General features: G+C 61.4%; 1 protein-coding gene across 3 annotated transcripts in view; it reads left to right on the top strand.

Annotated features, from left to right (window-relative positions):
• Nucleotides 1-6868: 6868 nt before the first annotated feature.
• Nucleotides 6869-25607, top strand: part of CBFA2T3 (CBFA2/RUNX1 partner transcriptional co-repressor 3) — a 68116-nt gene continuing 49377 nt past the window's right edge. Inside the window, exons 1-2 of one of the 3 annotated variants that reach the window (XM_057534674.1) lie at nt 6933-6985; nt 7294-8043. The gene's annotated coding sequence lies outside the window, so the exon portion shown is untranslated. Of the gene's footprint in view, nt 6986-7095; nt 8044-25607 lie in introns of those variants that run through there. The other 2 variants (XM_057534675.1, XM_057534673.1) reach the window with 2 other exon arrangements.

Here is a 25607-nt window from a genome sequence, read left to right on the forward strand (position 1 = left end):
CACAGCCTTGGAGTCTAAGGCACTTGGGTGAGTGAAAGTCTGTGAAAACCTTCCTTTTCTGACTTTACCGAGAATCCCTCAGAGAACTGGGTGCAGGGAACAAACTGCTGCTGTGACCATGTCCGGTCCCCACAGGCACTGTGCGTCCACTGCCGCAGCTCTGCCACCCCGGGCCCTGAGCCACATCTGAGTCTTCCGGGGCCTCCCAGCAGTGCCCAGCCCTCGAGAGCCGCCTCCTTGGTTCCTCCCTGCAATCTGGAAGGCAGATGGGCCGCCCTTCCACGGCCTCCTTTCCTGTGACCGTCACCCATGGCGTGGACAGGCTGCTGGATGGGTGGGCCAGGAGGTGGCAGGGTGTGACCGGCCAGACGACAGGGCGGAAGCGAGCAGCGTAGGGCTGGCAGCGCAGTGCAGCCAAGAGGAGCCCGGGCTGGGGTGCTGGGAGAACCTCTGGGACCCCCGACGCCACCACCCTCTGCGGGTTATCCGTCTCCCTGGGCCTGGGTTTCCTTATCTGCAGGAAGGTGGATCATTACCTGCCCCGGGGTTGTTCCGGGGTTTGGATGAGAGCGTGTGTGAAGCACCTAGCACCGCCCCTGCGCAGGTGGGACGCCAGGTGTCTGCTCCCCCGCCACAGGAGAGCTCCTCTGAGAACACCTGGCCGGGGCTGCATTTGGCCCAGCCTGGAACTGGGATTTTAGCTGCCTGGCTTTGCACACAGGATATTTAACGGCTTTGCCCAGAGAACTTGACTTCACAGTTCTCACAACCTGACTGTCATCCCGATTCCTGACAAAGCTTCGGTGTAGGTAAAAACAATGACCTGGAGTCAAGGCTTGGGAGCCCCCAGAGGCATCTTGCAGGACTCCAGGATTCTGAGGAGCCCTGGACCAGGCGGAGGGAGCCCCACGGAGGGATAGGGAGTCCAGCCTGGCGGGGTCTGTCCAGGCTCTGCCTAGCTGGCCGCTGTCCTGGCGCTCCGCCCGGATCCTCAGTCCCTACTCGGGCCGCGCCCACACCCACACCCCGTCCACTCCCAGCCCCGCCCATATTCTTAATCCCCACCCACGCCCCTAGTCCCCTCCCACTCCCATGCCGCGCCCACATGCCGTTGCCCTCACTTCCGCGCGCACCTGCTGGCTCGCGACCACCAGCCTCCGCCACTCTCACCTGTGTTACCCTTGCGCCACCGCCACCACAGGGGAGGACGCAGGCGGGGAGCCAGGGTCCCTGAAGCAGCCCCCCCCGGAAGGGACAGGAGCTGCTGCATAAATCCGTGTCCTCCCGCCTCTCCAGGCCTGGGTGGACGGTGGCTTTTGCTGGTTCCCTCCCTCCGGGTCTCACTCCCACTCCCCTGCCCCGCCTTCTGGCCTTGACCGAACTCTGGGGGGACCAAATAAGACAGTGCCGGCCACTTGTTCCCATCCTGCCCCAGAACAAAGCATTTCCCAGAGGCTGTTTCCCATTCCCAGAATCCAGGTAGGAAGTTCAGCCTGCGCACCTGCCGGGCTGATTCCACCTGAAGGGCTGGCCTGAGCACCAGGGGGAGGAGCCTGCCTGTGAGTGACCTGAGTCATGCTTTGCGGTCCTGTTTCCCTCAAGGCGGCCTTACCCTCCCCAGCATCACGTGGAGGACAGGGCAGAGCGATGCTTGTGTGAGGCAGGCTCCGGGGCCTCCCAGCCCTCCTAATCCCATCTCAGGGGAAGGACCCAGGCAGTGCCCGGCTGTGCGGCCTGACCCAAGAGAAGAGATCAGTAATGGCAATCCCGTCTTTATTTAAAGTTTTGATACTTTGCTCATATGGATTTCTGTCATTTATTCTACTATTTTAAAATATTGGGTTAAAATGTGATTGATCTTGTGTACTGAAGGTTTTTTTGGTGCCTGTTAAATTCTGTACCTCAGTACTTGCCAGGTCCCCATCCCAGGAGCCTGCATTTTCACAATCGCTCCAGGTGATTCTGATGTATATTAAATTTGAGACCCTCTGCATCAAGAGTGATAATTAACCTGCAGCAGCCCTCAGACGGCTGAGATCAAGACCCTCTGGAAAGGAAGGCATATAGTTAGAATGCTTTTGCTTGCAAGAAACAGACTCAGCTAAAACCAGCTCGAACAAGAGGAAATGTATTATTGAACCAGCAGTTCCATAAGCATGGTGGGTTTCAGGAAGCACGGTGGGATTCAGCAGCTCAACAGTGCTCTGAGGGGCCCCCATACTTTCCGTCCGTCTCCCCCCGCCCCGCCCCGCATCAGCATCACCCTCAGGGTGCTGGCCATGGGGCAGCACCAGGAGCAAGGACACAGAAGCTTCCTCTAGGCACGTGGGAGCCAGAAAATTCTCCAGAACCCCTCTCCGCACATCCCACTGGCTGGAGTGGGATCACATGCCCGCTTCTGAGCCAAGAACGAGCCACTTTCTGAACCTGCGGATGGACTGTGGCCGGCTGGGCAGGGCCCAGGGCTGAGCGGTACCTGGAGCAGCTCTCGTGGGGGTGTTCAGCATGGAGACCTACACCAAGTGGGGGCTGGGCCTGTGAGGAGGAAGAGGGGCGAGTGAGGGGTGGGTGGGGGGCCAGAGGCCCAGGCAGGCAGGGTTCCCCGTGGACACACCAAGAAGATATTTCAGAGCTGGTTGACGGGGCCCCCTTGGTGACAGGCAGAGCTGCCTCTGTGAGGACGAAGGAAGGCACTTCTGCCCCCAATGCAGCCGCACCTGCCTTCCCTGCCTGTCCACTGGGGCAGTGTACTCCCTGCACAATCTTACTCTGCAGCCCTGAAGCCAGGCGGACGGGGTGACCTCACGGATCTCCCGCTCAGCCCTGCTGGTGTGTCTCTGCCTGGGGCTCTGGGTGGGCCTTCCCTTCTGCAGGAGGAGCCATCCCTGGATCCGGGTGGGACCAGTCTTGTGTGAGGGGCCGGGGGGGAACCAAGAGATGCCCCCAGGGCTGGGGGGGCTTCACACTGGAGCCCAGGACTCTCTCTGCTCAGGCTTCTTTCCCTGCCTTCGTGGTCGACTTAAAGCCCCAGAATCTGATGCCCACACCAGCCTCAGCTGATGGCCAGGGCAGGATGCCGCCCACCTGGGCCTGGGTGCAGCCCCTTTCCCCAGCGTCCTTTGCATAGTCACCCCTCTCTCACTTACCACAAAAAGGCTGGTGTCTCCCTGCTGGGCCCCCCACGATGCCTCCTCTCTGTCTCCCCACTTGAAGCAAACACAGCTTCTTGCAGTTCGGGCCATTTCCAGTCTTTGCCACAAAACTGAAGGAGGCCTATGGACTTGTCAACTGACAGTCCTTAAAAATCGCTCTTGTGACTGGTCACCTTGGGGTTCGGGGCAGAAAACTGATGGAAGGAGGCCGCGGTGGTATCACTAGGGCATGTCAGCCTCTGATGCTGATCTATTTACTTGTGTGATTGGGGTTTCTCACACTTTCACATTAAAAACCCACGATAGGAATGGGATTAATGTGGAACTTTGTCTTTTCCTAGCAAGAAGTAATATGTACGGAAGGATACACAAACTACTCTGCAAAAATCTGCCCATCCCTCTTTTTCGGAGAGATATTTCTAATAAAAATTTACCTTTTATGTTTAATAATTCTCAAAATGTGTAATAAATTCACCTGGTTTGTATCAGCTGCATACTACCAATAATTATAATGATAACCCAATCCAGAAGACAAACTGGAACACGAGAGAATGTTTAAAATCTTGATATTCCAATGTTTTTACATAGTTCTGTGTGATAGGGGAATCTAAATACTTTCAAACTGAAAATACGTTAGGACAAAATTCTATTGGGTGGAATGGAAATACACGGTGAGGGGGGGAAGGAGCTGTGTGAAAATTCAGGTGTCAGAGAGGAGGCTTTATATACATATATATTTTTAAAGATTTATTATTTATTTATTTATTTTTGGCTGTGTTGGGTCTTAGTTGCAGCACGCGGATCTTTGTTGAGGCATGCGGGCTCTTTCGTTGCGGTGCGTGGGCTTCTCCACGTGGGCTCTAGTTGAGGCACGCGGGCTCAGTAGTTGTGGTGCGCGGGCGCAGTTGCTCCAGGGCATGTGGGATCTTCTCTGACCAGGGATCAAACCCGCGCCCCCTGCATTGGAAGGCAGATTCTTTACCACTAGACCACCAGGGAAGTCCCTATATATTTTAGATAACAGTTCTTTATCAGGTATGTGTCTTGCAAACATCTTCTCCCATTCTGTGGCTTGTCTTTTCATTCTCTTAATAGTGTCTTTCACAGAGCAGAAGTTTTTAAATTTTAATGAAGTCCAGTTATCCAATTTTTCTTTCATGGGTCAGGCTTTTGGTGTTGTATCTAAAAGCTCATTGTGTCAGCTAGGGAGCTGGTGAGAATTCAAATGTTAAGAGTTCGTTCGCGTATTTTTAAATGGACAACGATGCCTATCAAAACGCTCTCACTTCTAGCCCATCAGCCACCCTTTTATTTCGAAATATTCATATTTAACAATATGTCAGATTTTATACTCTTGGCAGCTAATTTAAACTTCTGCCAAAGATTTTTACATATAACAGATACATGTTTGAGGAAGTCCACCATCACTCAGAATTATTATTTTTTAATATTTATTTAGGCTGCGCCAGCTCTTAATTGTGGCATGCGGACTCTTAGTTGCAGTATGCGTACAGGATCTAGTTCCCTGACCAGGGATTGAACCCAGACCCCCTGCATTGGGAGTGCGGGGTCTTACCCACTGGACCACCAGGGAAGTCCCTCAGAATTATTTTTAAAGACAAGTGGTCTGCAGTGGCTGGTGGTCTGGACGCCCAGGCCAAGTTGGCCTGGTGGGACTCCAGCTCGGCCAAAGAGCCAGGGGTTGTTCCTGGGCCATTTCCAGAGTGAGAAACCAGCCCATGGGAGGCAAAAGGGAGCCCAAAGTGTAGCGGCAGCGTGAGCATTCAGCCTCCACCCGTGTGGGTCTGTGTGGCCATGCAGCCGGTCGGAGCCTCAGTCCCTCCACCTGTAAAATGGGGGTTCCAGTAGCATGTGCCTGGCAGACGGGTGAGAACTAAGTGGGAAAATGCAGAGCTTGTGCTCAGCTCAGTGCCTGCCCCCGGCAAACCCTCCTTAATGTGACAGCTCCTGCAGTGACTCACCATGACTGTGATGTGGCCAGACTGGCCTGGCCGTCCGTCTGACCCAGTCAGCACAGGCCTCAGTCCTCCCAGGTGGGGACACGGGAGCCTTTGGGCTGGCTCGGGGCCTGAGCGTGGTCTCTAATGATTGCAGTTTTATTCTTGGTGTTTTGGGATCTGTCATGTCTCCAGTGGTGTTCAGCACCCTGCTTAAATCAGTAACAATGCAACTGAAAATTTTTAAAATATTTATCTATTTATTTATTTATTTGGCTGCACTGGGTCTTAGTTGTGGCATGCGGAGTCTTAGTTGCAGCATGCGTGCAGAATCCAGTTCCCCGACCAGGGATCGAACCCTGGTCCCCTGCATTGGGAGCATGGAGTCTTACCCACTGGACCACCAGGGAAGTTCCTGCAATTGCTAATTTAACACAAAGAACTGACGACGATGTGCTGTTTGTGGCGGTCAAGGTGCAGCGGACCCCAGGCTGGACCCAGCTTCTGCTAATGCTCTGTGAGAATCTGGTGCTTGTCCTTTGGTCCACCTCCCTGCCTGGCTGAAAGCCCCTGAGGCTGGCTTCAGACTGTCTGTTTGATGCTCAATGCTCCACCTAGCCCGCTGGTGGCATGTTAACATATCTGAAATCTAGAGGCATCTTAGGATTATAACGGGGAGAGTGTTCTCTTTTCTTAGTGGCACTTAAAATGATGGTGCATCTTAAAATCTGTGGTGCCTCAGCGTCCATGAAGTAGGGGAGCTGGTATGAATAAACACTGATGTATGAAGTCTGGGACACTTGCTTTTAGATCCACGTTCTTCTGTGACACGGGTTCAGGACCCTTTGCTCTTCTCCCAGGACAGGAGGGGTCCACACCTGATCACATTCTGAGAGCCAGGGGATGGGAGATGCCAGACATTTGTGTTCCAAGTAATCCTTCACCACACCCCTCATTTCCACAAGGACAGAGGCCCAGGAGGTCAAGGGACTGGTGGGGGCCACACGGCTAGTTGGTGACCCAGCTGACAGATCCCGGAGCAGTGCCCCTGGGGGTGGCCACCAGGATGGGGCAGGGGTGCCCCCCAGAGCCTTGCATCGTGTCCCCACCAGCTTCCTCTGCCTAGCTCGCCCCGGTGGGCAGGGCTCAGTCAAGAAGAAGGATATTTTTTTGGCACAACGCTGTATTTTTGTACTTGGGAATTGGGGACCTTGGACCTTCGCATGCAGATTTATGCCAAATGAGATGCAAATCAGGGCTGTACTGTTCTGAAGTTCTGGCCCCTCTGTCTCCTAAGACCGTGACCTTGGGACCCCAGCTTGTCTCTAAGAAGTAGTCTGTGTCTGTTGAAGGAAGGGAAAAGGCACCGATTTTGCTAAAATGTACCAACCGGGCAAATGCACCAGATATGCCGCAAAGCACTTTAAAGAAAGAGGCAAAGTGGGTGCGGGTAGGGAGGTAGGGCGAGGGTTGCAGGCAGGGAGAAGCGGGGCGCACAGAGGCCAGGGCAGCGGCTTGGGCGTTCCTGCAGGGTGACATTAAACGAATGGGACGCAGATAAATGCCGAGCACACGCAAACGCCCCAGGCCAGAAGCTGTGAGCCGGGATCCTGCGTCCCCGCACTCCGCTCAGTAACTCGGTCAGCGTGGGGCAGAGGCCACCAGGGCGCGCGGTGCGGGGCGCGGCGGGAGGGCGCCCCCTGCCGGCCGAGCGTGGAGGCGGCCCCAGCCCGGCCCGGCCCACGCGGCGGGCGGCGGGCGGCGGGCGGCGGGGCGCGGCGGCCGGAGGAGGGACGCCTGCCGCTCGCCTCCCGCCGGGACGCCAGACGCCGCGGCTGTAAAACTGCGAGGCGGGCGCCCGCCGACTGCTCCGAGGTGGGTGTGCGCGGCGGCGCGCTCAGCTCCAGGCCCCCACCCGCCCGCCCAGGGCGCGGCCTGCGGAGGCGGCGGCGGCGGGGGTGGGCGCGGGCGAGGGGCCCGCCGAGCGCGCCACTCGAGCTCCCTGCACGGCACCCTCACGGCTCTCCCCACGGCAGCCCGCGCTCCCGGCCCACGGCACCCACACTGCCACCCCCGCGGCACCCGCGACCCCCCCACCACGACATCCCGCGCTCCCGCACTCTCCGCGCTCCGCGCTTCGCGGCACCCTGCGCTGCCCTCACGGGCTGCCTCTCTCTCCACAGCAGTCTCTCTCCCACCCCGGCACCCCGCGCACCCGCACTCGCCCCGCTCACACCCGCCCGCGCAGCCCCCACACTCGCACCCGCGCTCCCGGCCGCCGGCTGCGCCCTAGAGCCTCCGGCCCCCAAGGCTGGCCCGCGCCCTCGGCCGACTTCTCAGGACGCGCCCCGGGGTCCGCGGCCGCCCGAGTGGCTGGGACGGCGGGGGCGGCCCTCGGCGTTGGGCGGCGGCGGGCGGAGCCACTCTCCCGCGCCAGCCCAGCACGGAGCCCGGCGCCCCGGGGCGGAGCTGAGCGCGATGGGCGCCGAGCAGGAGGCAGGTGGCGCAGCGGCGGCGGCGGCGACGAGGGGCAGGAGGCGGAGGCGGGGCGCGCGGGGCGGGGGCCGCGGGGCCCCGTGAGACGCTCGGGCGAGCGCGCGGCAGCCGGAGCCGGCGCCCGCGAGCCAAAGGCGCGGCGGCTGGACCGGGCGCGGGCCGCGGAGGCCGGAGACCGCCCGGGGCGGCGTGCGCGCTTTGTTCCCGCGCGGGCGGCCGGCGGGCGGAGTGAGCGGCCCGGAGCCCGACTGGGCATGGCCCGGGCAGCCGCCCCGCGCGCCCCGGCCCCGTCTCGCGCCTGAGCGCGGCCGGCGCGAGAAGACAGCGCGCGGATTGCCCCCAAGTTACGGAGGCAGGGACCGAGTTCGAAGGAAAAGCCACTTCAGGAGCCGGGTCGCGAGAGTGCAATCGCCTCCCGTCCGCCGGACCCCCGGACCGTAAGTGTCCCGTCTGTCCGCGCGCTGCCGCGCTGTCACCCGACTCCGCCCGCGGCTGCTGTCCTAGGGTCTCTCTGCAGCCATGCAGAGTGCGTGGGCCTCCCGAGGCACCCCCTCCCCACTTTACAAAGTTGGAGCCCACAGCGGGGTGGGACCAGCCCACTCAGCGCCCGCCCACTGACCACCCCCAAGGTGAGCGGGAGCTTGACCTGCCGGGGGTGTGGTCAGACCTAAGGTGGGACCTGCGTGCGGAAGGTGGGGAGTCCTGCGGGTTCCCCTGCGGTGCCCGCGCTTCCTGACAAAGAGGCCTCGGGCCATGTGACAGGGGACTGTTTGGGGGGCAGAGAGGGTGACCCTAGGACAGATGGAGGTGCCTGTGGCCAGGCTGGGGAGGAGGGCCAGAGCTCCCTCTAGCCCCTCCCCCTCTTGTTTTGGTTCCTGGACATGCCTCCCAGCGCAGGAGCCGTTAAACATTTTTGGGGGTGAAGTCCTGGGGGGGTGGGCCCTGCCCCACTCCCCGTGGGTGGGGAGAAGGTCTTAAACAACAGCCGCTGGATCCTGACAGCTCCGGGGCCTCGGGCGCAGCCCCGTGGCAGCGATTCTGCTCACACGCTTTGGGAACCGTCCATCTGCATGTTGGGCAGGCTGGGAGCCAGGCTGTGGGAACGGCGGGGAGGGAGGTGTGAGCCGACGTGGAGGGACAGATGGCTGGAAATTCAGCCCTAGACGGGCTTACGTGGAGCAGGAGGCGGCGGGGCTGGTGGCAAGCCACGCTCTGAGCCACCGGGCTCTGAACACACAGCCCCAGGCTGTTCCTCCTTCCGGCCCCTGGGAGCTGCGTGTGTGCTCAGACCCCTGTAGGAGTGGAGATCCCTGCCACTCCCCCCCCACAAAATCCCCAAAATAACTGTATTCCCCACTGTTTGGGCTGAGGCTGGCCGACCTCTGGCCTGTTCCAGAGACCAGGGAGAAACATATTTCCTTTGAGAATAGAGATCTTGTGCTCCTGTGGGGGGTGATCTGAGCAACCATCAGGCCCTGACTTTGACTGGCGGCCAGGACACCAAATCATTATGTCTAACTGGGCGTGTGTTTCCTCCCCTGGACCCAGAAACAGGAGGTTCCCAGGGCGGCCACCCTCAGAGGACAGGGGCTGGCCGGGGACAGAGGGAGGGCAGCTATTCTGTCCCTCGTCGCTCGCCCAAGTTGCCGCAAGGTTTGAGAAACTTCTTGAGGTTGGGCCCCTGGGGGGGTTAGCTCTTGCCTGCCCTGGATGCCAGGCAACCCCTGGCATCTTTTCAGGGGCAGGGGCAGGGCACACTCATAGAGGGCTGGCACTGTGATGGGCACTGGGGTCTCGCTGTGTCACCCCACCTCCCACCTTCTGTCCTCTGCATGGGGGTGTCCCAGGGAGGCAGGGGGTTCTGTTCTCTGTTCTGTGCGGCTGACAGCCTGGTCCCTAAAGAGCCCGGCTGCGTGGGGCTCTGTTGCCGGGCCACCCTCATACGATGCGAGGGAAGAGGAGGGTAGGGGCGCTGAGCACAGGAACAGATGTGGCGCCTGGGGCTCCCGAGAGCTAGGCGGACTGTGGGTGGGAGGGGATATCACATTAGGACCAATTTTCTGTCGGAATCCAGCGCTCTCTGGAGTTGCCTTGATTTGTGTGTGATGGGGGGGAAGGGACGTGGTACCCGGTTGCTTGCAAGCCCACCCAGGGTCCCCGGGCTGGCGAGCTGGAGGATGTGGGGCGGACATCTTCCTCCAGGACCCTCTGGGGCTGCTCCGGGCCACCCACCAGCCCTTCCTCTGTCACCAGGTGATCCGCATAATGAGTTACCACCTGCAGGAAATCTCTCTGATTTGGGTCCACATATTTTCATTTCTGCATAACTGGAAGAAATTAATTTTCCTTCGTACGTAAGGATCTGGAGACGCCGGCAGGCTGGGTCACTAATCCACAAGATCCAAGCCCGCGAGGCTGCTGTAGGGGGGCGGCTTTGCGCGCTGGTCGCCGGGCAGCAGTGGAGGGTGGTGGTGGGGGAGGCATCTCCCTGCCACCTGGAAGTGCCCTGGCGCTCTCGGCACCCTCCCCCTTCCAGCCACTTGTCTGCCCCCTCCAGGACCTGCAGGGTGGTGGTTGAATTCAGTTCTTCTGAATTCCCTTGCCAGTCAGTGTGTGCATGTGTGTGCACACATGTGTGCTCAGAATCCAGAACGTGGGCGAGGTGAAGAGCTAGCACACAGTAGGTGCTTAAGGAGTGGTGCTCTGGGGGCGGGAACTGGCGTTTCCGTGGGGCAGCTCTGTCCTGCCCGTGGCCCAGCTCTCACCGCGTGTGGTCTGTCCCGCCGCCAGCACGAGTCAGCCTGGGGACCAGGCATGCGTTGCCCAGCCAGGTTCAGCGCTCACACTCACTGCCTGAGTCTGCAGGACAGCCTGCGGGGCGGTGGGACTTCGCCCGTTTCACAGACGCCCGGGGAGGTGTGGGCTGTCGATTCCATGAGGGGAGCCCGGGTGCCCCACCCCCACCCAGACAGCAGCTGCCTTGGCCTCCCTGTGTCTGTGGCCCTCGTCCCCGGCCCGCCTGTCAGGGTTCCTCCCACACCTGGGGGGGCTGGTGGTGACTGCTGGGTGCTAAGGAGGGGTTAACGCCCCAGATGTCGGAACCCTCACCTGGACACGGTCTCAGGCTCGTGGGGCACAGTTGTAACTGACACCCAGGGCACCACCTGGGGCTGGGGGCCACCTGGGATCAGGGCCGGGGACGGTGAGCACCTCTGCCCTGTCTGGGTCACAGAGGCCCAAGGCCAGCCCCCTCCCCCGTGCCACCACCCAGGGCAGGGGAGGGGTAGGAGGTGGGGGGCGTGGTCATTGTCACTCAAGGCCCTCTAGAAGCCACTGGACATTGTCTGTTAGAACATTGGCATTGCTGTTGGGCAGCTGGTGTCACCTCCCAGACCCGGGTGGGGGGGCCTGAACTCTGTAATTTGTAAATGCGGGAATGTGGCCACTGTTGCATTTACTGGACCAGACTGGCTCTGGAAGGTGCTTGTCACCCATCGCTGCATTGCTGGACAGGTGGTCATCCAGGCAGGGGGTAGAGTGATCATGACGCAGCACCAACAGCAGCTCACACCCTGATGGCAGGCTGTTTCCTCTCATTTGACCTCAGGACAACCCTGAAGGTGGGCACCCTTGCTGTCGCATTCCCCAGATGGGGACGCTGAGGCCGGGAGAGGTCCACCAGAGGGTGGACAGGCACCTTGAGCTTTCCGCCAAGTTCCGACTCCGGAGGGCCAGTGTGGGGCCTGCAGGCATGCTTCCTTAGAGCCCCCGACAGACTCCCGTGTCCCCCCACCTGGAGCCTCTGCGTCCGAGGGAGGGGCAGGAGGAGGCTGGTGGCTCGCGATTGGTGGGTGTCTGTCTGGGGTGTGGCCTTTGAGGGCCCAGGCTCACGGGGAGCGGGGAGCTCAGAGGGGTTGGTTGGTGGAGGCTCCTTGTTTGCACGAGGTCACAGCTTCTAGAGGCGTGGGTCTCCGGGTCCAGGCCAGGCTGGGCGGGCACCACGCTGTATATTCTGAGGGTCAGGCTCCAAGACTGTTGGACACACCTCCAAATCCTTTCTGGGCATCATGCCCCCAGACTTCTGGGCAAAAAAGGAGCAGGCGTGCTTCTGCTGCCACGGTTCTGAGGCCGGAACCCTGCTCCATGGGGGCCCAGATGAGGCAGTGCGGAGGGCAGGGCCCCTAAGCCAAGCACACAAATGCCAGCAAGGGCTTGGCATCTGTAAACAGACTCCTGGGCAGGATGTCACCCTCGTAACCTCCGTGGAAAGAGCCAGGCAGAGGCCTGGCGCTAGGGATGGAAACTCAGGGTAAGGAAAGCGAGGAATAGTGGGTTCCCGGTTCCCGCGTCTGAGTTCGCGGCGTACCCGGGGCACTTGGTGCATGGCTGAGTGGCGCCTCCGACGAACGCACCGTGTGCAGCAGTTTCCTGCAGCAACAAAACAGGAGTCAGGACTTCTGCTCTTTGTAATCCGGGGACTGCACCGGCAGCCAAATGTCGGTGGGAAGGAACGCAAAGATGCTTTTGGCTGCAATGAGGAAACCTTCTCTTGGGGCCAGGGCGCCCGCAGCCCCGCCCGGCGGATCACCCACACACTCTCGGCTTCCGGTGTCCGTCCTGCTCACCGTCCACACCCGCTTCCAGCCTCCCGGAGCCTGGGTGCTTGGACCTCCCACTGCCGCTGAGGCCGGAGCGTGGTGGATGTGGCAGGAGGAGGTTTGGGAGGACGTCCGGCGCTGGGCGCCTTCTGTTTACTTGGGCAGAGAAAAGTCCACCGCGGGGGCAGGGCAGGAGCTGCAGCTGCCGGGGCAGGTCTGGAGGGCTCCTTGTGCACCTGACAGCCCTGGGCCACGTGTGGGACCCACAAGGAGGTACTCACCCTGTGGTCCCGACCCGGGAGCACCCGAGAAAGCCAGGGTGAAGCCACGGCAGGAAAGGAAAGCCTTCCGGCTGCTGTGGCCCCTCTTACAGGCAGGCGGGGGACGTGTTGAGGGGCTGGAGAGGTGGGGGTCTTTAGGACCAGAGGAGGCCACAGCCCCCCCCCCCAGCTTGGGGAGCCTCTGTCTTGTTCACCCAGGCGGTGTGGAGGGGGAGAGGCACCACCCTGGCCTCTCTGAGCCCCACTGCTGAGATGTGAATCCTGATTCCCCTCCTGGTGGCTGTGTGACCGTCAGCACATCACTCACCCTCTCTGAGTCTATTTCAATGCAAAATACAGTCGCACTGGCTCCTCTCTCTTTGGGTTGTAATGAGGGGTGAAAGGTCGGGTGTATCTGGCTGATTGGTGGCTCTAGACGTGGCTGTCACAGCCCCTCTCTGGGGGACACTCAGTGCCAGTGCCGCCACAGCTCTGCAGTCACGCCCTGTTTCTCTGATTCCCAGCTTGCGCCTGTGTCCTCCTGCCCGAACCGGGGTGATCCAGAGAGACAGGCTGTGTGCTCCAGCGCAGCCCAGGCCCCCACGCCTGCTGACCCTCCTCCCCACGCTGGCGACGCAGCTAGCTCAGAGCCAGGGACCGGGGCTGCATGCCCTGCACCCCCATGCTCCGCTCCCCTCCCAGCTCGCAGAGGGAAACTGGGGCTGGCATCATGACATCCAGTAGCGTCATGACATCCCACCTCGGTGGCAGAGGTGGGATTCCCACTCAGGAGCCCAGGTCATCTGAGTCCAGAGCCTCTGTGTTTCCGCCACACCTGGTTCCCCCAACAGCTGGTGCAACTTCTCCCTGGGCCTTGGGCTTCCCGAGCCCCCCCAGCCCAGCCTGGACTCGTGAGCGCAGTAAACACAGGGGCCCTTTCCTCCGACCTCCCTGCCCCTGAGAAGTCAGAGTGGGGCACCGGCCACCCCTGCCCCGGGCAGAGCACAGACGGCAGCATTCCGTGTCTGAGCTGGCTGTGCACAGGGCGGAGGGAAGGGCAGGTGTTTGTGTGCTGACACTTGCACACCAGGCTGTGCTGGCAGCGCGGACGTGGACGGCAGGGTGGCCATGCTCCTGGCAGAGAGGTCCTTCTGCTGACGTAGAGAACATCTGGGCAGGAGAGTACAGGGCACGCGGTCCTATCCACTCCCTTGACGAGCAACCGTGCTCGCCCCACCAGGTGCCTGTCTACAGGCAGGGGACAGGACGACACCGCCTTGCTGTGACCCCGTCTGCCACGCGCCTTGGAGTACGGACTAGACAGCACTACAGGCGTTGCTTTTACCTGGGGAAGATCCCCGCTTGTGAAGGCTCAGGGTCGGGGGTCTGGCTGAGACCCTCTCCACGTGGCCCGCCAACCGTTGATCTGGTCCACTCACGTGCTCTTTGCCCAGATGACTCCCCGGTGTCCGATCGTGTGTGGACGGAGAGTCCCTGAGCCCTGAGACGGCCTCTCTACATGCCGGTGTCTCTTTGGACTATTCGGAGACCTCACGGAAGTTTGGAGTTTGCTCAGTTTGTGATCCGAGTAGCTGTTAGAGGGTGGGACATGCCATGTGCCCTCTGGGACCCCCAAGGCCGTGTCCCACAGGAGGTGCTCTGAATGACGCTTCTCTCAGGACGCGTCGGCCCCCACGGCCTGGTGAGCCCAGCCTGCGCCCAGCACCCACAAGCAGAGCAGACTGTGTCAGTTACGATTGTGGCCACAATGAGAAAAGGGAACCCACATAATTTTACTGATATATGTTATTTAAACCCAATATATCCAAAATATTGTCATTTCAACAGACAATTGTTTTTTTTCAATTATTGAGATCTTTCTTAAAAAAGACTTTGAGAGATTTCCCTGGTGGTGCAGTGGATAAAAATCCGCCTGCCAATGCAGGGGACACGGGTTCTATCCCTGGTCCGGGAAGATCCGACATGCCGCGGAACAACTAAGCCTGTGCGCCACAACTACTGAGCCTGCGCTCTAGAGCCCGCGAGCCACGACTACTGAAGCCCATGTCCCACGACTACTGAAGCCCGCGCACCTAGAGCCCGTGCTCCACAACAAGAGAGGCCACCACAATGAGAAGCCCACGCACCGCAACGAAGAGTAGCCCCCGCTCGCCACAAGTAGAGAAAGCCTGCGTGCAGCAACGAAGACCTGACACAGCCAAAGATAAATAAAATTTTAAAAAAAGAAAAAAGACTTTGAAATTCCACGTGTGCTTTACACTACTCTGAGTGTGAGTTCTGAGCAACCACGTTGGCTGGCTGGTGGCCGCCCCGTCGGACAGAGCAGGGTGCGGGCACAGGGAATTCTCAAGTGGCCACAGCGCTGAGGGCTGCTGTGATGGCGCTGGGGGTGCAGGTGTGTGGCATTGTGAGGCATGTGTTGGGGACGACCCTGCGGAGGTGACAGACCACACGGAGACCGGGGGGCCGGGGCCAGGCGGGAGGACTGTGGGGCATGATGGACCCAGAGGGGACTCTGGTCTTTGTCCCTGGAGTCTCAGAGACCCAGGAAAGCCCCCTGAGCTGGGCTGGGTGGGGTGGGGTGGGGTGGGGTGCTGGTTAGATTTGCATTTTGAGAAGATGGTCCTGGGGGACAGATGTGGGCAGACACAGGGCCTGGAGGACGCAGTATCCAGACACGGGCACCGAAGAGGGTGGAGCTCATCCAGGAGAACCGTGCCCCCCTCTGCGCATCGAGCCCAAGCCCCCAGCACGGGCTGGAGAGGCCCCTTCTGTCCCACAGTCAGCATGTGGGTAGAACGGTCTGAAGCCAGAGCACTTATGCCTGAAAAGGTGTGCTTCCCAGCTCACTGCCCTTCCGTCGACTTGGTGAGGAGGGGGCCGGGCTGCAGGGAGGTCCCTGGTGGAGGGGGAGCAGCTCCCTCCGGGGCCCATGGTGGACCTCACCCTGCCTCGGGAGCCCTGTGTGTGAGTGTGCACGTGGGGGGTGCACACGGGGCACGTAAGTGTGTGTGCAAGGCTGTGAAAACCAGGCAGAAGAAGGATGTGTGACCTCCCTCGACTGTCCCGAGGGTAGCAGCCCCGGGGGCACTCATAGGGGAGCTGTGCAGCCAGCCTAGACTGTCCCAGGATGCCTGTCACCACCATCTGCATGGACTGTCCCAGGACGCCTGTCACCACCATCTGCATGGACTGTCCCAGGACTCCTGTCGCTACACATAGACAAGGACTGTCCCAGGACTCCTGTCACCACCATTTTCAAGGACTGTCACAGGACGCCTGTCACCACCATCTGCATGGACTGTCCCAGGACTCCTGTCACTACACCTAGACAAGGACTGTCCCAGGATGCTTGTCGCTACCATCTGCAGGGACTGTCCCAGGACGCCTGTCACTTCACATGTGCCTGGCTTTGTTGGGGGCGAGCCTCGTTCAGGGTGTCAGGCGCCCAGTTGGAATCTCAGCCCACAGGCTCGCCCTTGGCTCCAACATGTTATGTGGTTTCTTGGAGCCTCGGTTTCCTCTCTGTTCGTGTGAAACCTTTTCAGAATCTCTGCAATCGTGATCGTTAAATCCCTGGTTAGGTACCAGCACAGTTCCTGGCCCGGGCGGGTCGGTGGAGGTGTCGGGGCTTGTATGGCCCTGGGGGCTTCGGGGTGGAGGGGAGGACAGGTCAGGGTGGTCACGCGGTCCTGGGCTTGACCTGTGCCAACGCCCCGCCTTCCGAAGGCTTTTATCTGATTCTCAAAGCGGCTGAGGTTCCTTCAGTTGCCACCCGAACCCTTTTCCGGCTGGTAATCCTCACGTCACAGGGGCCTTTAGTACAGTTAGGCCTCCTGGTTCATGAGGTTGTTTAGGCAGACTGTCCTCGGTCCCTGCCGACTCCCGAAGGGCACGCGTCCGGATGCGGGGCGTGTGTTGGAAGGTAGCAGGTCACTAGCCAGTGGGGCCCGGCCTCACCATCTTCCTTCCTGGGACCACCAGCCCCAGGGGAGCCTGGGTTGGGGTCAGCAAGGTAGCCACCCTCCTGCCCACTTGTAGGGCTGGAACCCCCAGGTTACCAAGAGCCTTGCACCTGGGAAGAGGGCCATGACCCTCCCAGTTTGCGCTGCTGCGGGCCGGCCCTGGCCGCCAAGCGGGGAGGGCAGCGTGTCCCCATCACACGTGGACTCCCCATCCTGGGCTGTTAGCAACGCAGACGGACCACGGGGGGAGGACAAGGTCGCGTCCTGCCTGCCTCCGTCTCCCCACTGGGTTTCTTTTTTATTGTAAAGTACACAGAACATAACATTTACCGCCGTAACCACTTTTAAGTGTGCGGTTCGGTGGCATTTAACACATTCACAATGTTGTACAACCATCACCACCATGAAATTCCAAACATTCTCATCACCCCAAAAAGAGGAGACCCATACCCACCAGTATTCACTCCCACCCCACCCCCCGCCCCAGCCCCTGGCAACCACTGCTCGGCTTTCCGTCGCCGTGGACCTGCCCGTTCTGGGCGTTTCAGGTACACGACTGGCTCCTGCCCCTCAGCGAGGTTCTTCCGTGTTGTCACACGTGTCAGTGCTTCACTCCTTTCTAACAATGAGATTGGACTGCGCGTATCTGCACATTTTGTGTGTGTCCATCGTCAGTTGAGGGACAGCTGGGCTGCCCCCACCTTCGGCGAGTGTGGCTAATCCGCTGTGAACCTTCGTGTGCACACTTTTGGGTGGGGGTGCGTTGTTAGCTCTCTTGGGCTCACTCCTGGGGCAGGAACCGCTGTGCCGAGTGGTCACTCGGTTTAACTCACTGTCCCCCAGGTTTCGAGGGACGAATTCACAAGAAGAGCCTCGCGCCCTGGTCGCCCAGCTTCCCAGAGTCACCTAACCGGGTCGGCCCACTCCTTCCACAGGTGACACACCCTGGCCCGGGGCGGGGCGGGGTGGTGTTTACTGGCTGTCGGGGATGCCCTGCCAGGAGCCTGGAGGGTGGTTGGGCCGGCAGGGCTCGTCTGCCCGCAAGCTGTCCTTGTATTTGGTTCCGCAAACAGTTACCGTGTCTCCTTGGCACCTGCGTCCCGCGTCCGTGGCATGAGCAAGATTCTGCACCTGGTCTCCGGCTTCACCCTTGCCCTCCTCCCACTCACAGGGCAGGCGGTTTGGGGCCTCCACGTGGCAGCCGGCGAGGCCCCCGGAAAGCTAGTCGGATGTGACTCCGCCGGGGACAGATGGCGCAGATTGCTGCGGTGGCTTCAAGGCCACATAGCCCTGCCCCGCAAAACGTTCCCCTGACCCGCCTGCCTTGCTGTTTCCCCGGCACACCAGGGACTGGCGGGTCCCTCTGCCTGCGTGCTCCCCCCACCCTCACGCGCGGCTCCCAGTGCCCCCCTCCGTCCCGCCCAGCAGTCCTCTCTGCATGAGTGCCCACGGCCGCCCCTCCCCCCCCCCCCGCTGGGCCTCTTCTTTGCAGGGCACCACGTCTCCCTCCTGGAAGGTCAGCTCTGTGAGGGCAGGACTTCCGTCTGTCTGTTCCCTGCTGCCCCAGAGCCCAGGTGGGAGCCTGACACACAGGAGGCCCAGGGGATCAGGAACGTGTGTCACCTGTGAGGGCCCCCATCTCACGGGCGGCGATGCCAGGGTCGCGGCTGCGGGGATGCCCTCGCCGGGTGCTGGGAGAGGGCTGTTTGAACAGCAGGGCCCGCCTGCCTGCAAGCTGTCGCTGTATTTGGTTCCACAAACAGTTATCTCATCTGCTTTCCAGCCCTGGAGTCGGGCCGTGAGTCCTGCCTGCGTGGGGGCCGCGGGGGGAGGCGGCCAGGGTCATGCCGTCCACCTCAACCTGACCCCGCTGGCTCCCAAACGGCGGTGTCTCGAGGGCTCACTCCGGGGGCAGCTGAGAGGCAGGAGAGGGCACGCCCCAGAAACAACTCGCTGGGACAGGCGAGCTCGCAGAGAAGTTATCCAGCTCCGCCTGCTGTGACCAGAACACCCCTCATTCCGTGGCGTAGAACCACCAGGTGCCGGCTCTCGGATTCCTGGGTCGGGAGTTTGGATGGGGCCCGGCAGGGACACTGAGTCTCCACCTCGTGATGTCCTCAGATCCTCCCTCTGGCCACCCAGGACGGGGGACTCCTCGTGTATAAGGAGCCTGTGTGGCGTGGCCAGGAGCCCCCCTCCTGCAGGAAGAATTACGGAAGGTTTCAGGGTGGGGGGTCAGGACAGGCCCCTGGGGGTTGGGACCCTGCAGAACCTGGGCATGGGGCGGAGGAGGGGAGGGCGGTGGAGATCACTCCAGGTCACCTCTGCTTCAGTCTCCCCAGCCAAGACGGCCCCGTCCCGGGAACCACTGAGAGATTAGGCATTTTCCTTCCCAGCTGCCAGGGAGCCCGGGCCTCCGGGGCCGCTGCAAAGCCAGGAGCAGGCTGGCACCTCGTGGTATGCCTGTCCGCCATCAGCTGACACAGCTTGTCCCCCTGGGCACCCCGGCTCCCACCCCACGTGGGGGGGTCCCTGGAGAAGGACAGATGGACCTTCCCCTAGCCTGTCTGGACACAGGGCAGAATCCGAATACCCAGGGCCTGGCCAGGGTGCATGAGATGATTATTTTTCATTTCTCTCCAAACTGGAAGACAGTGTAGCTCTCGAGCTGCAGCAGAGCTTGAGTTCCTCACTCCTCTGAGCTCCCTGCATGCTGGGGGTGGGTGGGCCTGGCCAAAGCCACCGTGACCCCAGCTTCGGGGGGGCTGGGGGTTTGCGTTCTGACTCCAGGCGGTGCTTTCCCGCCCCCCGCCTCCGCTCACATCTGCTCACAGGGCTCCCGCTCCAGCGTGACCCCGCTTTCCAGCCGTTGTTTCCTTCCTGGACGAAGCCCGGGAGGCTGACCCCAGGGTGGGGGTCACTGCTACCCGGCACAGCCCACGCCCAGCGGCTGTGAAACGCCGGCACAGAGCTGGGTGACATTTAGCTGAGATGAGCCGTCAATTAGAACGTAGTTGGTTCGGTGGTGCTTGCTCATTCCTTCGACAAATAGCGCCTGAGGTCCTGCCGTGCGTCGGGCGCTGTTCCAGAATCGAGCGGACAGACCGCTGCCTTTGTGGGGCTGCTACTCTGTTTGGGGAGAGACAGACAATAAACGAAGGGGACGAGGAACATTTTCTCCACCAGGGCCCGCGGGGAGGGCCTATGGCTGGGGGGAAGTTGCTGTCCTTGCCAGGTCCAGCTTCTCTGATGAGGTGACATTGAGCTGAAGCCTGGAAGGGAGGGAGCCAGGAGGCCACCAGGGCACAGCCCCTCTGGCATAGGGAACAGCCTGTGTGAAGGCCCTGGGGCAGGAGTGTGCCTGGCACATTGGAGGACCAGCGAGGTGGCCTTGTGGCTGGAGAGACACGAGGGTAGGCGTGCAGAGAAGGGCGGAGGACGGCCTGGGAACCGCCGGTGGGCACTGAGGACTTTGGCTGGTGGAGGTGGTGGCATACATACTAAGGCATGGGGACTTCCCTGGCGGGGAAGTCTAGTGGCTAAGACTCCGTGCTTCCTCGGCAGGGCGTGTGGATTCGATCCCTGGTCAGGGAACTAAGATCCCACGTGCCGCGTGGCCCGGCGAAAAATAGAAAAAAAACAAAACTAAGGCATGAAAAAGTCATGAGCTTCCTGTGCGCCAGGCTTTGCACTGAAGCACTCGCAGGGCTGATCCGACGGGAGCCCTGGCATCGCCTGGGGTCTGCCTGCCCGCCACCCGCATGACCGCACGGCAGCGGCCAGTTTGTCCCTGAGGGAGATCCCCGCGTGGAGCTGCGCCTTCCCAGGCTTGCGGGCCTCCTGGGCTGCGTTGCCCGCTGCCGAAGCCTCTGTGCGGGAGCCCAGGGTGAGGCCGCACGGGACACCTGGAACCGGTCCCGCCGGTCAGGCTGTGACCCCGTGGCTGGCAGCTTTGGCACTCACCCCGTCCTCCTGATCAAGCTGACCGCCGGCGCTCCTTCTCTGTCCGCCCCGAGGCCTGCCAAGAGGGAGGAGGGGGAAGCTCGCTTGTGCCCTGAACCCTGCGCTGCTGGGAGAGGGTCGGAAGATGGGCATTTCAGAAACCAGGAGGGCCCGCGGGCATGCTCAGGGCATTGGCAGCTGAGGGGAAGGTTTGTGGAGCCGGAATAGGCCGGAACTGAGCCCGGGTTGCCCCTCGGGTCAGTGCCGCTCACTCCCCGGAAGCTTGCTGTGCTGGACGGTTGTGGGTCTGAACCGCAATGAGCTCAGAGCGCCCGCACTGCCGCGGGGCGTCCCCGGGTCCCAGGAAGGGCAAGCGAGCGAGTCCCGCACGCCCACACGGAGCACCATCTGCACAGGGGCCGCCCTGCAGGCCTCGGGGGGCTGTCAGGGTGAGGCCTACGGACACAGGTTTTCCCTCCAAGGCGCCGGGGCCTCCTTAGCTGCTCTCTTTTTAAAAACGTCACGTGGAAACAGTCACACTACCGGAGCGGGAGGGTGTGATGTGACTGGAAGCGCCCCGCGGCCTTGGCCGCAATCAGGGCCCCCCACCTCTCGGCCTCGGGAAGCCCACCCTGAGGGGAGCACGGGAGATGAGGGCGCAGCCCCGGATAAAGTGCCGCCCGATTCCACACGTGCCCTGCGCTCACGACAGGCCTGGCCTAGCCTCCCAGGGTCAGAGGGGAGACCCCGGGGCCAGTGGTGGCCTCGGCTTTCCCTGCTGTCAGGTGGGGGGATGGCCTCAGAGCCCCGGCAGAGCAGGAGAACGCTCCTCCCTCCGCAGAAAACCCCTCGGCTGTTTTGACTCAGCAGGGCCCCACCCCCAGATCTCCTTGAGGTTCTGTGCGACCATTTGGTGGAATGAGTCAAAACATCCAGAAGGTTCCGCTCGGGAGGGAGGTGTGGAGCCGGCTCCCTGCTCGCCTCTCCCAGAGCAGCTGCCACCGCGGCTGCAGCAGCGCCGGCCCATCTGCCCGCCTGGTGCCGTCCAAGGCGGGAGGCGGCGCTGGAAACAGATCCTCTGCCCTCTGTGGACACAGCCTGTTCCCCGGATCAGGGGACTGAGGGCCGGCGGGTGAGGCTGCCGCTCTGTGACCCCGGGCTGGCTCCTGCCCTCCCTGTGCCCCTCGGAAGCGGCACAGTGATTCCACCTCGGGGCTGATGCAGCAGGTGGACACTCTGAACCTTGGACTTGACCAGTGAGCGCCCGCTAGCCGGCGGCTTCTCATTTCTGCAGGACCGTCCCTCTGTTATAACTGCCCACCCATGGCCTGTGTCACCTCTGAGGGGGTGGCTTCATCTAGCCACACACAGAGGAGGTCACTGGGGTTTAAACCCCGACGTGCGGCCCTCCCGTGGCAGACGTGGCCTCTGGGATGCGGGGTCCCTGCTCTGACTCGGGTCATCATGAGCCCTTGCCTCAGGCCCGGGGCGTGGGGGACCTGAGGGTCCCTGTGGTCCTTTCCCTGTGGCCACTGCCCATCTGAAGTCCTGACCAGCAAGTCTGGGTTCCTCCCTGCAAGCAGGCGGGCCCTCTGGACCACGCGGGGCTGCGGGCTGCCAGCAAGATATCTCTTGGCCTGAAGGACAGGCCTTGGGGACGGCTTTGCTTCCTGGCTGCTCCTCAGAGAGCCCCCCGGGCATGGAGATGTGCTCAGGGTGAGCCAGCACGGGGCTGCCCACGTCAGGCCCAGCTGCCCCAGCCCTCTGTGAGGAGCTGCTGTTAGACGCATCTTATGGCTCAAATTGGCCAAAAGGCCCCAGAGAAAGGCCCAGACCCGTGTGAGGCTGCTGGCCGGCGGGTGTTGAAGTGACAGCACGCTGCAGAAGGTCTGCAGGAGGCCCCCACCCGGCGAGGCTGAGGTGCGGGCACGCCAACAGCATGCAGGCGGGCCCTGGCCCACGCTGGCCCTGGCCTCCAGCAGCTCAGGAAACTGCCCGGCCACGTGCAGGAGTTCAGCCTGGTGGCCTGCCTGGAAGGGGAGGCACGCAGGGAGGCTGGCAGGAAAGCCCCAGAATCCTCGCGCCCATGTCGCGAGGCAGGGTGAGGGTCCCCCCACTTCCCGGGGAAAATCCTGAGGCCGAGCCAAGCGAAGGGACCCACTCACGGCCTGCGGCCAGAAAGTGGACAGCCGCCCAACTCAAGGCCGAAGGCTGTGGCTCTCCCCAGCAGCCCGCTGCGTGTCTGGCAGAGGAGCAGGTTGGGTCCAGGCAGCTGTGTGCGCTCAGGCTGGGCGCATGCGGAGCTGCGTCGTTGGGTGGAGCCCCACCCCTGCGCTTCCCAGCCGTGTGCCCGGCGGTTACTGAACCTCTGTGTGTGAGTTGCACCTGTAAAACGGGGGGAGTAACATGTCTTATGTTTGTGGGGGGCCCTGATTGCGGCCAAGGCCGCGGGGCGCTCCCAGTCACATGACACCCTCCCGCTCCAGTAGTGTGACTGTTTCCACTCAACGTTATTGTCAAAGAGCAGAAAAACCTCACGGGGCTGTTGGAAGGATTAAATGAGCTAATATGTTGTTGGTCACTTAGCACTGGCTGTACACCTCCCCCTCTCCCAGGGCGGGACAGGATTCCAGGTGGGGCCTGTGAGCTGGGACCCGGTCTTGGAAGGGGTTGGCCCCTGGCCTCTGGCCTGTCCATTTGTGGACTGTTCACCACCTCTCAGAGAAGGCCTGGTGCAGGCAGCCTCCTGAGCAGGTGCCCACCGGCAGTAGGAGAGGCAGACTGTTCTAGAACACTATGGGTGAAAGGTGGACTGAACCCTGGGTACCTCTCCATCCACTTCCTATGATGCCCATGGCAGACGTGGCTTATCATTCTCTGCCCACTCCGATGCCCACGGCAGACATCACCAATCAGTCGGACACATCTTTCCCTTTTCCCTTTTCCTCAGCAGCAGCAGTCTCGCTGAGCGGCTCTGGTGCCCACCTGCCTGATGGGCCTGGAGTGGGAGTGGAAGCCCACCGACCACTCTGGCTGGGTGGGCTCTGGGGGCCAGCCAGCTCTGACCATTTCCGCTTCTGTGAGCCCTGGGAACCTGGGGGAGATGTGGGGAGAGTGTCTGTGGGCGGCCGGGATGTACCTCCCACCCTGGAAGGAGAGACCCGGGCGTGGAAGGAGGGGGCACCCCAGGGGCCCATCAGACGTGAGACTCGAGATCCCGCCAGCCCCGGCCCCCAGGGACAGCGTCGGCTCCCGAGCTTGGCCTCTGTGATGTACTCGGTGCTGTCAGTACACCCTGGAATCAGGGCTCCCCCGGGTTCAAATCCAGCCCCTCAGGAGGGGTGATGTGACCATGTGACACCTTGGAGGGGTTGCCGCCCTCCCGAGCCTCCTGAGTGGGAATAATGACATCTCCTGGGCGAGCCTTCCTGGATGAGGTTCACTCAGAGAGCGTGTACCGGGCGCCTCCTGCCCTGGGCCGGGCTTCGGGGAAGCAGGCAGAAGAGGGTGAGAAATTACAAACCATGGTGAAGGCTGCGGAGGAGGGGCGCAGGCGGGGGGCGGGTGAGGGGCACTCCTGAGGCGGCTCTAACCGGCCTGGGGACAGGCCGGTGCTCAGGGTGCAGCCACGATGCGATGCAGCGTCTGACCGAGCTGCATTCCCCCCCTCCCACTCCCAGGCAGGCCTTCCTGGACCAGGCACAGGCCTCCATTCCCTGGCCGCCTCCTTCCCCCAGCAAAATATGGCCAAGATGTGAGTGGGGCGCCCGCCCTTAAGGTCCCTCCTTCCTCTCCAGTGACGAGGGGGGTGGCTGGAGATGAGGGGGGAGGGCAGAAGGGGGCTCCACCCCATCCAGGGGCCCCTGGAGGAGGTGCCCACCCGGCAGCCCCAGCTCAGGGAATCCCGGCTGGCACCGCGCCACCACCGCCCTGCCATCCTCATCCACCAGGAGCCAGACACAGCCCAGATCCTTGCCAAGCTGGGGGCGGGGCGCGCGCCCGGCTTCGCCTACTCCTAGCCATCCTTTCTGCTGCCTGCGTGTGATTAACAGACTAATTAAAAGCAGGATGAGTTAATTGGTATTCATTTATGTGGCAGATGTTTTTAATTGAGGCAGGAAACAATTTACCTGTTTACATAAACAATGGCAAAGGCAGGCTTGTAGAACACATTTTTTAAACTATTTTCCTCCCCTTCCTAAAAAGAATGGAAATCACTTGGTCTCCCCGGCGCCTCTGTGTGAGAGTGCAGGCCCCGCCCGGGAAGTTTGTGCCAAGAGGAAACATCTGTTTAAAAGGTTTGCTTCCAGAGGACTCTGTTTTCCTTAAATCCAGTGAAAGGAGGTTGTTCCCAGGTTGTGTGGACGCTGGCTCACGGGGTTGCCTCCCCAGAAGGCTTTCGTGTCCCCTTAGTGTCATCCCCAGGGCCCGCTGGGGGCTCTGGTCTCCAGGCTGGGTGGGCCAGGCTTGGGGGGGGGAGACCACCCAGCAGGGTGGGAGGCAGGGCTGGGAAGTGGCAGGGGACGCTGTCCTGCCAAGTTTGGGGCTCCTCCGGGTGCGGAGGGGGAGGCTTCCTTTCCACCTGCCTCTGTGGTGGCGTGGTGTCCCTCCGTCTCGCGGCAGGGCTCAGAGGAGCACCTTTGAGAAAGCAAGTGCTCAGGGTGTCTCTTGTTGTAGATTGGCAGTAATTTGGCACTTGCTGTATGCCTGGCTGCTGCCTGTACTAGTTATTACTCTGCGTCTTTTTCTTTTTTTTTAATTAATTTTATTTATTTATTTTTGGCTGCGTTGGGTCTTCGTTGCTGCACACGGGCTTTTCTCTAGTTGTGGCGAGCAGGGGCCACTCCTCGCTGCGGTGCACGGGCTTCTTATTACGGTGGCTTCTCTTGTGGAGCACGGGCTCTAGGCTCGCGGGCTCAGTAGTTGTGGCTCACAGGCTCAGTAGTTGTGGCGCATGGGCTTAGTTGCTCCGTGGCATGTGGGATCTTCCCGGACCAGGGCTTGAACCCGTATCCCCTGCATTGGCAGGCGGACCCTTAACCACTGCGCCACCAGGGAAGCCCTCTGCGTCTCCTCATGACCCTCGGGGGCGGGGCCAATCCTCCCCATTGCACAGGTGAGGTGACTGCAGCGGGACTGAGCATAGTCTCCAGGTCTCGTACACACGCACAGAGTTGTGTTTACGTAGATGTGTCTGGAAGGATCCTGGAGACCC

Source organism: Balaenoptera acutorostrata, chromosome 19 (assembly GCF_949987535.1).
Source record: "Balaenoptera acutorostrata chromosome 19, mBalAcu1.1, whole genome shotgun sequence".
NCBI classification, from domain to species: domain Eukaryota; kingdom Metazoa; phylum Chordata; class Mammalia; order Artiodactyla; family Balaenopteridae; genus Balaenoptera; species Balaenoptera acutorostrata.